The sequence below is a fragment of the Fundulus heteroclitus genome, chromosome 4, assembly GCF_011125445.2.
Source record: "Fundulus heteroclitus isolate FHET01 chromosome 4, MU-UCD_Fhet_4.1, whole genome shotgun sequence".
NCBI lineage: Eukaryota > Metazoa > Chordata > Actinopteri > Cyprinodontiformes > Fundulidae > Fundulus > Fundulus heteroclitus.
In genome coordinates this window covers 9,054,456-9,067,942 of record NC_046364.1, presented here as the reverse complement: position 1 = coordinate 9,067,942, position 13,487 = coordinate 9,054,456, and positions in this window count along the sequence as shown.

Below are 13,487 nucleotides of genomic sequence, written 5' to 3'. Positions count from 1 at the left end.
ATGTTTGCTTTCCTGTTGTTTGTCTCTCTACTATCTGAAACCGCTAGATGGCGATAGTGCACTCCTGTAACCTCAGGGAACTGCTTGTCTTTACTTACTCAACATTCAAGAAGTCCAGCAGGCTTGAATCATCCTTCAGCAGTTGGTGTTTGATTAAAAGAAGGAAGCTGAAGCTGCTCTCACCATCTCTAACTCATCTCCCTCAAGGTTAAAAGAATGAATAATGAGGTTAAGTCTTTAAATAAGACATTAAATAAGACTGTTATTGATGGGCTGCAGTTTTATACGGGCCTGAATGGCTCATACTCATCATTTCAGATGTTATTGGTTGTCAGGCTTTCGTGGATGTCAAACTTTGTATAAAGAGGTACATAAATTTAATTATGTTGTGACCCGAGTGCACGTTCAGTCACCTGTTTGTTGCAACTTAAATTGTTTTAATTTTTTTGAGGTTTAGGAAACTGGAAACAAACTGCTGAGAACTCAAACCAGCTATTTTAAAGATGAAAAGCGATCTACTTATGGTCCACCTGTCCTTCCTCTTCCAGCTGAAGCAGGTTGGTGAGATGCATTCAGAAAAAGGCTGCAGCTGATTTAAAGCCAGTGGCTTAACAGCTCCTCTAGAGCTCAACTCTCACTCATCTACTTCTGGTTATACAGGTGGACTGTTTTAGAAGAGAAGTAAGTTTTTATTTTATTTATTTATTTATTTATTTTTTAATGATCTTCATGGCAACCAGTCCACTGGGTCTTAAACCACACAGAGGATTTGTAAAATTGGTCAGTGTATTATTGATTTAATTGGCATTGATTTTTACCTCTTCAACATTTTTATTTTGTGCTGCAGATACTTTATTTCTCAAAGGAGAGTATCAGCTGTACGTTTATCTTGCTTAAAGGACCGGGCCTAAGAAGATTTTACAATAAAGGAAATCTTGAAATGTCAACATCATACAGGCAGCTGTATTGTTCATGAATGGGATGTTGACTTTCTACAGCACCGACATGTCTACCTCGTAATGCCCTGCATTACTATTAACGACTTAAAGCAGCAATAGGGTCTCCAGCAGTTTATGGCTTTTGGGTGCCCCCCTAGAGTTGTGAGATGGAGCACAGTCATAAAAAGCGCATCTTTGTCTGATGAGCCCTGACCACGGTCATGAATTTGTTGTTATGGTAAAGGAGCGGGCAGAGGCACCACAGAGGGAGCGGAGATGTCGGGTAAAGAGGTGGGATACAAGAAACACTCCCCAAAAAAAGGACACGAAACAAACAGTTTATTGTTTGTTCAAATCTTAATCATTTAAATGTGGTCTTTATATGGCAATATGATTTGTGTTGTATGAATAACATGTTACAGGTGCATTTCATTAAATAATGTGAATTCATTTGGATGTCAAAATTGAATTTGAATATTGATGGGCTGCACAGGGTTGGTCACACTGTTGCCTCGCATGAACAGGGTCCCGGGTTTGAATCCCTATCTAGGGTCTTTCCGCATGAAGTTTGTAATTTCTCCCTATGAATGTGCGAGTTCTTTCCAGATTCTTCGGCTTCCTCCCACAGTCCAAAACCATGAGTGTTGGGTTAATTGGTCTCTCTAAATTGCCCTTAGGTATGATTGCTTGTATTCATGGTTGTTGCTTCTGTATTTTTATGTTGCCCTGTGTTGGACTGGCGACCTCTCCAGGGTTTACCAGTTTAATGAAAAAGTTTCTATCTCAGGAAACCCAAGAGATCGTATCGCACGTTGACTTGCAGCAATCACTCGTCCTGGATGAGCCTGTAGAGGACCGTGGACGGTCGTTTGCGTTGTGTCTTTGACTTTGCGGCGATTTCTCATAACAAGTATGCATGTAGCGACAGTGGAGAGGAAAACTCCCCTTTGTTAGGAAGAAACCTCCAGCAGAACCAGACTCAGCGTGCCTGGCCATCTGTCGCTAGCCTTGTGAGACCATCCTGATCTCGCGAGCTTTCAAGGTTTCACTCGCAGATCAGTCTGGCTACTTTCCATGAAAGAAAATTTGGAGCAGTTCACCAAACGAACGTCCAATCAGCGTTGGCTTTGAGGTGGATTGTGGTGTGACGCAATGAGAAGCGCGACAGTTCAGTCTAAAGAACGTGGTGGCTTCAGCCGATGAAACTAGCGTTAGCGTGGCTATCGAGCAAGTTTTATCGGAATTACAGAGTATTTCTTCACTGAAAGAAGAGCAAAACACTTCTCTGGAGGCTTTTCTCAGAGGAAAAGATGTTTTTGCTCTTCTCCCGACTGGTTTCGGCAAGAGCTTGTGGTTGTGTTTTCGTCGTCGCTGTTAGTACGTCATATGCTTCGTTGATCTGATTGGTTTATTTGGCCCGTCTATCACCAACATAGGCCAATCAGCTAACCAGTATTTTCGCCCCTTCCCAAAATTACTTCAACGGAAGGTTTCCAGATGGATATGCGGAGCAAATCCATCTGGTGGAGTCAGGTTAATCTGTCGCGGCCAACTGTGGGTTTGAAAAGACAAAGCACACAAGAAAAGAACACAGACGCATTGTTAATGCTAAAGAAAAGTAAAACCTTATGAGACTGAAAAATGTAGCTACTGAAGCTACAACCGCCGTTGTTACTCAAATACGGGTTATACCATGGTCATTGAACCAGATAATGGTACTCTAGTCAATGCGGGCCGGTGCCAGGTCCTGGTGCATCTCCATTAAGCTTGTCAGGAAAGGGAACCAGCTCTAAAGTTTCCTGGGAGACAGTTGCTCTGATTGTGGACTTCAGAAAGCACAGTGGAGCAACACCAGCAGAAGTTAGCTCTGCAAATCATCCCAGACTGTAAAAACAGCCTCACTGGACCTAAAAGCAACCTGGGTTATTTCCCTCCACTCTACCTCTGGACCATGGGACCTTAATTTGGAAGAAGAAGAATTCCCTTTAATATAAAAAGAGCGCTTTTTTTCTCTTTAAGATGTTTCTGATGTTGTCTCCGGCTCAGGAGTGGCTTAACACAACGTAACTCTTGTTGCCTATGTCCAGGAAACGTATGTGTGGCATTGACTCTAGCTTAGGTACACGCCTTGTGGTTCTCCCACAAACTCCCAAATGGCCTTTACTTCAAAATGATCTCAAGGCTACAACTTTCCCTGTTGGCTGTGCAACTTTTCTCCCCTTTCCACTCAACTTTCCATTAATATGTCTGCATACAGCACTCTGTGAAAAGGCAACCTCTGTAGGAATGATCTTTTGTGAGTTATCCCTCTTTCGGAGGATGTCAGTGACTGTCTGCTGGATAATTGTCAAGTCAGCAATCTTGCCGAGGAGGCAGACCGTAACTTTTTTTTGACTCTATGCCACATTCATAAATTCTGAGGAACTATACAGTAGTTTGGGTTAATATACATTATAGCCATTTTGTTTCAATGACAAAATAAACTAATTATTAGAACATTGTGTGTTTACCGGATCTATATATGAGAATCACTTTTTAATTAAATGACAGAAATTATGGAACCTTTTGCTTATATCGTAACTGAGTAAGACGTGCCTGCATGAGAACCAGGATTTAAACTGTTGCATTAATATCATGATAGTAATCCTCTACCGCGTCAACCTGTAAGTTACACTTTGCTGCCAGGTGAAAGCTAAGCAACGTAACAGCAGGGTTTTAAAAAGAAGCAGAAGCTGAACCTGTCATGAAGATCAGAACCTTTTCATGATCATGAACCCACACGCTGACAACCTCACCGACAAAACCAACAATGACAAATTACCATTTTTTTTTCCTTCAAGCCTTCAGACTTACCGTGTTCACAGTTTGATGAAATGAGCTTTTCCTTCAGATTTTCATTTTTATGACTCCTCATCTAATTGTGGCCGTGTGACGTTGAGCCCCGACACGTTTCTGGAGGTTTTAGGGTTGAAAACGTTCAGAAATATCAATGTGCCTTGAAAACCAGGTTCCCACACTGCTAGAAACCATCGTGTTTGCATGCGAAGAAGCATGCAGAATTACAATTATTTTGCAGGTAATACTTCTTTTTTTTTAAATTCAAATTTCAACTAAAGAAAATCAGATTATTTCTGCATTCAGATAACTGTTGGCGTTATTAGACGAGTGGCACTTTTATAGTGCTCTGTGTGAGCCTTGTTAAAGAAAACAGAGAACAAAGGCACAGAACTGCTGTAATGATGCCTGTTTGTGAGAGAGCAAACATCCTCGCTGTGATCTGGTGTCACAGATTGTCTGTGAAACAAGCAGACCGGATCCATCCACTTTCACAGCTTTAAAATGGTCTGCCCCCCTTGGCTCTGGGTGCTGCTGGAACTAAGAACACGTAAAAATTTAGAAAAACTTAGGGTCACTTGACATCCCCGTTGTGAGCTTCACAGGTTATCCCCCCTGAGGATGGAGCTTTCGGACGATTCTGTGCAGGATTTTCACTTTACGTGTGTAGGGAATTTGTCAACCTTCACAGGAAATTATTGTAAAAAAAAAAAAAAAAAAAAAAAAAGAATGAAACGTCTGTACTGCATGAGCTTTTGATTGGAGGGACTTGGAGTCTTTTATGATGCGGCCTTTTGTATGAGTTTGGGGTTTGGGAACATAGACAGCATTTTGAATGGATGCATTTTATTTGATCTATCTGAAGCAGCTGGGTCACCAGAGTAAATGTAGCTAAATTGCATATTCAGAGACCACGGACTCATAATAATGTAATTGTTTTGCCAAAGAGCTGGGTATAAATCCCCCGTGCTTTGAGAGAAGATGACTTGTTCAGAATATTTTGAGTCAAAGTGAAATATTTTTCTGTGATTCAATAGTTTTACTGTCCCTAGACAATAAAACCAAACCAGGGATCTGCAACCTCTGGCTCTGGGGCAACAAGTGGCTCTTTATACTTTCCTCCATAGCTCCTAATAAATTTGGCTAAAAATGATGGGGAACCAACAAATGTTTTCAAATATAAATATTACAACAAATACAGATTTATTTCATTGAACAACTGCATTAAATTTCCTCAACAAAAAAAATATTAAGAGAGCATGTAATATGTCTTCAAGATCTACTTTTCTCAAGCTATGTCCTTTTATATCTATATCCATCTATCTATCTATCTATCTATCTATCTATCTATCTATCTATCTATCTATCTATCTATCTATCTATCTATCTATCTATCTATCTATCTATCTATATATATATATATATATATATATATATATATAAAACACTCCTCAAATATTAGCATTCTTTAGACAGAAAGGTGTCCATCCTGTTTATGCAAAGATTTATTGTTCTGTTTTTATTTCAATACTTACATTTAGAAATCAAATGGAGACTATTTAGAAATTTACTGTAGTAGATGTTTATCAAAAATTGTAAGCGGTGTTATTTCAAAAAGTTGTGTAACATTGTGGTCCAAACAGGTTTTATTTAGCTGGATTGAGGGCAGAAATGACTCTGGACTGTAAAGGTTGAAGACCAGTGGCCTAAACCAATAGCGTTGGACTTGGGAGGCGAGATGTGTCTCAGATTCACCATTAATCAACCAGTTTTTATGTTCAGCAGAGTTTATCTGTTGCTTCCCACCTCTTTTTCCTCATCCAAACATTTTCTAAATAAAATGTGTTATCATCATTGATACTATTACATTTTCTTTACACCTTTCGATCAACTGTAAGGTACGAACAAGGAAAGCAGACTTGAAGTCATCCCATGATTCCAATGTCCCTGATCCACCTCAGGAGGTGTTCACAAATCTGTCACTGTGAACCGTAAGGGATAAAATGGGATTGTGGAGTGTGTGTGTGTGTGTGTGTGTGTGTGTGTGTGTGATGTAGAGAGATTATACAAAGCGAAGACAGCAGAAGAAGCAGCAGGAGGCTGCAGTTAGAGCAGAGAAAATTATTTTCAAGAATATGTCTGACCAGAGAAATGCGTATGTCGCTGAGCAGAACCCGATGATGATGATGGTGCACAACAAGTCGCTTGTATTTAAAGCACTGAATGTGTTCGGATTTGTTCAGGTGAAAGTACGAAGTAATCAGTAACGGACCAGTCGTGGACGTGTGTTTCTTGTGGAGCTGTGATCTTATTGGGGCTACAGGGCACCTGTGTGTAAAATACTTACAGTTTAAAGCCAGTTGTTCTGTGAAGTCCTCTGGGATTCATTATGTTTTGGACAGAGTTTAGAGAAGGGTAAAGGACGCCATTTATGCCAAATAGGATAAAAAAAAAGTTGCTAGACAGAGGAGGAAGCCTCAGATTTCAGCTTTCAGAAACACAGCATTCAACATTAAGCTTGATGCTAAGTTACTTTGAAAGCAATTCACGCCTTCTTGCATGTGAGCGAACGTCTCTCAGTGAGCCAGGCCAGGAAAGGCGCTAACCGTGCTGTATTATTAGATGAGTCCAGTCTGCATGTGAATTTAGCTCTGCAGAACAACACATCCCAAACAGCTGGAAGCTCAACAGTTCTCCCTCACTAGCTTTGAACGGAGAAAGGCCTTCAGATGAAGAGTGAAACGTTTTCCATTCCATGAACTGAAGTCCAGTTGTTTTGTTTTAGGAGAAAACAATATGCTTCCCATAAGACTGATTGCCAAAAAGGTTCTTACTGATTCATAGTTTGAAACTTTTGTTCTTAGTTTTCTTCACCTCGTCATGTTTATTCGTGATTATTGCATTTAAATCAAAAGGGATTGTTGTTTATCTTCTTTCTACTCTGTGTGGACAGTGTTCTTTTTATCTTTTTTCTTTTAACTTGAGCAAAACTTGTAATTTTTTTGGGTTGCTAATCTCGGTTGAGTCATGGATTTACAGACCCCCTTTGGCCGTTTTATTGGTGGTTTCATTCAGCGAGGTGAAAGCTTTGTGATTTTCACATGAGTCCCCCAGGGACAGATTGCTTCATTCATTTAAAAGTCCATTTAGTGATGCTGCGCTTTTACCTCTGCAGCAATGCTCTGCTAAATTATCATTTTGGAGAAGGAGGATAAAACCATGCAATTTCATCAGTATTTCACTTTACTAAAAAGCAAGTCAACCTCCTTTAACTTTGGTAACTCAAACGCTGAACCGGACCATTTCTGGTAGCGCTGCTGCTGAGATGCTGACCTTCACAGGCTTCCTTTCATGTGTCCATTTAGATATTCACTTCAAATTTATTCCCAGTTTGCCTCTCGGGCTGCCGCAAAAATCACAATCAAGCTAGAGAATGCATAAAAGGGCCCGCTCCAAAATCCAATTCTCCATCGTCTTGATGTATATGTAAATATTAATGATCCATGGATCTGCATTTTGGCCCATATTTTGCAGCTCCCCCCGCGCTTTTCATTCAAATCAGATAACACTTTTTTTAGTAAAGACACTCAGCTTTCAGTCTCTCATCATCAACACTCACTGGCTGTAGGAAAAGGAGACCTGGATTTCTTTTAGGAGGGACGTGATGTGTATGCAGAGGGTAAAACTAAAACCGAACGCGACAAAGACGTGAGCGCTCGTTGACGCCTCCACTCTCTCACCGTTGCAGAGTAACACCTTTCTTGTTGATTGTTTGGGGAGGTCTTTTCACCTTGAGAACAGCCAGCTTGTCCTCCCTGTGGTGAAAGATAGCTTTGTGACGCTATGCTCCCCTGCGCAGCCTTATACTTCAGACCGGGGCTAAATGGATTTCCATTAGAGGGGCTATGACTCATTCCAGATGCTTACTCAATACCATGCGGCCACTGTAGCAGAAAGTTTCCTTCGGACAGAGCGAATGAACAACAAAGCCAAGCAAGCATATATGAAACCACAAAGGTCTGTGCTTTGTGCGCTCTGCTTCTGTGAACACAGAGAAAAATGTTGTCACTATTACACCAAACAAAATAACCACACACAGGACAAATATATATTTAAGCACACATTAATCCAGAGCTAAGAGATTGGATCTAAGTGCTTGAGGTATTTTAGGACAAAATGTGTCTTTGGCTCATTAGCTTGCTTAGATGACAACTGGAATCACCTCTTGTTATTTTGTGCCAGAAGGTTGACGCCGCTTACCCACAATGCATGCATTTAGTCAGCGCCATTTCTGGACTTAGGCTGGACCTGCAGGGATTGGTCAATAGGAAAAGCAATAGTCTTGAGGAAATGGACCATCTACCTTACTCTGATTCTCTCAGCCAGTCCACTGACCGCGAAGGGAGGCGGAACTGGATTGTTGGCTGAGCGCGGAGTCAAACCTTCTTTTTGTCTTGCAATTTCTCTGGGAAATTATTAGAAATACAGTATCTCACAAAAGTGAGCAAACCACTAACCAACTTCATAAATACCTCATTATATCTTTTCATGAGACACCTAGATATGATACATTGATACAATATAAATAGTCAGTGTTCACGTTGTATAACCGTAAATTTGTTGTCCCCTCGAAATAACAACGCACAGCCATTAATGTCTAAACCACTGGCAACAAGAGTGAGTACACCGCTAAGTGAATATGTCCACATTGTGGTCAATTAGCCATTTTTCCTCATCTGCATCATGTGACTCATTAATATTAGAATGAGAAACAAGTGTGTCCCACAGATGCTCTGTTTTGTTTTGTTTTTGGAGACATGCTTGGCCAGTCCAGAGCCTTTAGCTCCAGTTTCAAGGCAGTGGTCGTCTTGGAGGTGTGTTTGGGGTTGCCATCATGCTGTAATACTGCCCTGGAGCCCCATTTCCAAAGGGAGGGAGGGGTTAATGCCAACAGTCAAGCACCTCCATGCTTGACTGTTGGCAAAAGACATGAATCCAGTAATCCATGTCCTTGATCTCTGTGTCAAACTGTTTGTAGGCTTTCTTATGCATCATCGTTTGAAGAGCCTTCGTTCTGGGATGACACCCCAGCAGACTAATTTGGTGCAGTGTGGGGCGTTTGGTCTGAGCACTGTGTGCCTCACACACCTGAGACCTAGTAACTCTGACTATTGACATGATGCCGAAGAGGGAAAATAGAAAATTGGCCACAGTTTGGACAATTTCAATTAGCAACTGCATTCATTTTTGTTGCCAGGAGTTTAGAACTTAATTAACTTGACAACTTATGAACAAAATCAAATAGGTGGTACATTTGTGGTCACCCACTCTCGTTCCAACCTTCAACTGTTTGGTCTGCCAGCCGACTGGCAGGTCTGGTAAGATTAGCATAATGGTTAGCATTAGCAAACTTAGCTGTCAAAGAGGAAAGCAGCAACCTCCGTGGCTTGTGAGCACGTTTCCTTCCTTAAGTGGGCACCAAGACATCCTTGTTTTGCTTCATTTTTTATCCGCTTGAATCTGAGAAATGTAACAGTGAGAAGAAGCCATTTCTCAGCGCTACTACGATGTAGCAATGCCTGAGCTCCGTCTCACGTGACTTCAGTCTATTGGTGCAGAATAATATCGCGCTGGCATTGTAACCAGAAGTAAGTCTTTATATATTTCAGACCCATCCAAACTTATAAAACAACTATTTATATATTTATTTTTAAGTAAAAGTAATATTTTACTCTGCACCAATCTAGATGTTCTATTGAGTTATTATTTTTGAAAAATCAATTGTTTAGATGAAAAAGTTGTAGATATAATCTTTAAGTTAGATCAAATTATTTAATGAATTGTTACCAATTGGTAACAGCAAGTTTTAAGCTACTCTTAAAGATACAGTGGACAATTTTCTGGAAATGTAGGTAAGAAATGCCCAGGTCATTGTTACCTGCTCTTCCTACCGGTCCTCAGGGGGATCTCGCGAAAGAATCTCCCAAATCCACTCTGGTCTTACTTCTGTCTTCTCAGGCCTTCCTCTCCTCATAAACTTGGCAGACAGTTTTCCTCTTGCAACTTTCAGCCGTTTTCAAAGTATAACTAAACACTAGAAGTGTGCATGCACGGGCAGTAGTAAGGAACATGCACGCACATGAGCACGTAACCCGAGAACTCGATGCCGAAAAAAGACCGTCCACTATACCTTTAATTACTTTGCTTCAAAGGACCAAGAGTTTTAACATAATCTTTTAAAGTTATCTTGATCAACAGCTTTCCGGTGCTTTCTGAAAGTCTCCCAAAGTTTTGTTCAGACTTTACCCGCTTATTCATTCATTTTCTGTGGAGGTTTCCTACCTGATTAGAGCATATTGTGGAATATGCTTTTAAATAAGGGAAAGACACAGGTGGAAGAAAAAAAGATAAAGTAGCTATAAAAAAAAACAACCCATAAAGTGCAATATCCAATGAAACATTACCTTTTTGGCTCTGTTTACTCTCTCTGGAGCTGGCCAATATGTATTTTTCCCTATCGCCCACCACGAGTCCATTCCTCGGGTAGTACGTCTGCGTCTGACTGATGGAGAACTCCTGAAGCACAACACAACTTCTCGACAGTGATTTCCCTAGATGGCTCCATTAGGTGAAGAAGCTGGAGGATGGGGGGCGGGGGGGGGGGGGAGATGCAGGATGAGGGGATGTTTAAAGGAGTAGTGGAGGATTGGGAGGTTTAAGGGACGGATGAAGGGAATAATTGACCCCCTGAGAATGCAATAAAATGCTTTTTCCTCCCTAATCTTCGGCTTTATTTTAAGAAGAGGCAGGAGGCATGCTGGAAACGTAAAGGCACCGCTGACAGATGATCAGACATGAGGGCACTCACAGGCCTGATGAATGGGGGCTCTGCAGTGCTTAAATGGCTGCACCACCACGGTGGAGAGACAGGGCCGAGTGGACAAGACAAAAGACTTTCCATTACCGGGGGAACTATTGAATTAAGAGAATGGACGCAGAGTTATATTTGGCTTCTGTTACACAGATCTAAAGAAGGCGATGATCATGAGCACATCACTTTGTCAGTGTAAAAAGATTCATTTCAACATAAGAACCATTATTGCACCGTTAAAGGTAAAATGTGCCTATTTTTACTCCAGCAGTTCTGGCACAGACAAGTTTAAAAATATTTAGAGCGAAATCAGGACAACCACCGCTTTCCAAGGCACAGTAGTGGAGAATCTGTTGAGAATGGGTCGTTTTCTGGCAGCGTGTAAGCCAAAAGGTTGCTGCTTCTGTAAGTGGGGTAGGACTACAGAGGTGATAAGTATCTTATCAGCTTTTTCGTCTGTCTCCTGAGCTCTTAGAGGATTTCTTCTTTATTATGGTATGTTGGACACTCACAGCTACCTGCTGGTGAAGGATGTTGGGTTTTTGTGATTTTGCGCAGCGTGCGTTTAAGACAAAACGCTCCTTTGACAGCGCATCAATTATCTGGTGAGTCATTTCTCTCAGGCAGAAAGTGGGTCATGCTAAAAGTTTGTGCCGTTCCTTTTACTGTTGTGCACACATCTAACCATCTTTTATCTTCTTCTTTTTTTCTCTTTTCTCTGATCCTGCTAATGCACAGGCAAGACAGCGACATCCATTAGGTTGTGTTTTCAGCGGCCAATTACACGGAGCATCCTGAGGCTGTTTGACTTCAGTGTGACATATGTTGTCGCTGCATCGGTTTTCCAAACACGCAGTGGAGGCATTTCATTTTCACATCCATTTATACATTATTCCTCTATAAACAGACCTCCGCAGCCTTCAGGCTTGATAGCAGGCTAGGCTGGAACGGTTTCACAAAGGCGAGCCTCATCAATCTACCACTTCTGTCGGATCACAAAGGGGATCTTCTTTCAGTGGTGTGGGCAGTCGATGGGCTGCTGCTACACAGATGAGAGCAATTCCATTAAAAAGACCCTCCACCCTGAGCTGCAAAAAAGAGGCCTTATCAGAGACCAGCAGCGAGGGAGGAATGCAGCACCTATGGTTAACTCCAGGAGGGCTGAATGAATGTTGGGGAGTATTTTTGAAGCTTCTCCCTTGTTTTGTTCTTTTCCAAATATGTCACTTCTTTCCAAACACATATCAAGCTGAGGCGTCGATGTTTCTATACTAGCTTGCTTAGATATATTTTTCACATGTATGCAGAATTTATAATAATTACTACGATACCTATAATAGATCACAATTGTGCACGTTTTAACGCCACAAACTGATATTTGGTGTTATGTAAAACAAAATAACTATATGAATGCATAAAATCCTTCTGGATATTAGCTGGCGAAATAAACTTCCTCTGGAGGGGTGGTCGGGCTTAGGGACAGGGTGAGGAGCTCTGCTATCCGGGGCGAGCTCCGATTTAAGCCGCTGCTTTTTGCTTTTCTGCATCTGATCAACATGCCCCCTAGGCGCCTCTCTTTGTGGGTTTTCCTGGCATTTCCCACTGAAAGAAGACCCAGAACTTGCAAGGGGGTCTATCTATCTATCTATCTATCTATCTATCTATATATATCTATATATATATATATATATATATATATATATATATATATATATATATATATATATATCTATATATATATATATATATATATATATATATATATATATATATATATATATATATATATATATATATATATATATATATCCCCTGGAATGAGCTGGAGGATGTCACTTGGGAGAGGGATGTCTGGGTTTCCCTCCTAAAACGACCTGGTCTTGGATAAATGAAAGATGATGGATGGATGGATGGATGGAAACATACATGCTACAGTACAAACACCTACAGCAGACTACAGACTAAACAGAAAACAAGTGAAGTAACATTGACAGCAGTCTAAATATCAGTGATAAACATTACAAGAACAACAGATTTGAGAATTTGCTGATAATCTCCAACAAATAGTCATGTTTAGGAGTTATTCAGGCATGTTATTGCTAATTGTTATTCCGTTTCAAGAAACGTCAAGGAGAGGTGGGTACAACCGGCTTCAGAAAGTAAAAACTGTGCCTAGTTTCACTTCATCCTGTTTACTTAACCAGGTGATTTTAAAAAATAGTCTCCGTCTATGCTGTAGAGCTGGAGATGCAAATGGTTGGAACTAGTCCTCTCTGGCTTTTTACTTACCAAACCTGGATTGCGCACCTCTGGCATCAACGTTACCTTGTTCTGCAGGTGCTGTTCTCAGCTACATGTAAGCTTAAAAAAAAATTCAGGCCTCAAAGCGCTAACGACTTTAACAAACTTACTGCATTATTAATGTCTCTCTTAAAGCCAGCCACAAGTTCTTAATGATATAAAATAACAGTTTCTTAAGGTTCTTAAGACAACAGCTAATTCAATATTTAAAGCGTGCTTCATTCAGCCAGCATTAATTAAGTTAATGACTAATTATTTACGTGTAAAACTCATAGTTACTGACTGGTTTGTACAGGGCCTAGTAGACGTGTTATACAACTTGAACTTGTTAACATTTTGTCACATTACAAGCAGACGCACTTTCAGTGATTGTGATTACACGTGATGTGGGTTAAGATCCAAAGTACCTAGATACAGTGCAGGGCAGGGCCATCCTCCTCTCTGATCAAGTTTGAACATTGCCCAATAATTAATAGAGTTGCACTGTTCTCTCAGATCAGAGGAGGCTAGACAGAAAGCTCATTGAGGTTATCAAGGGGACT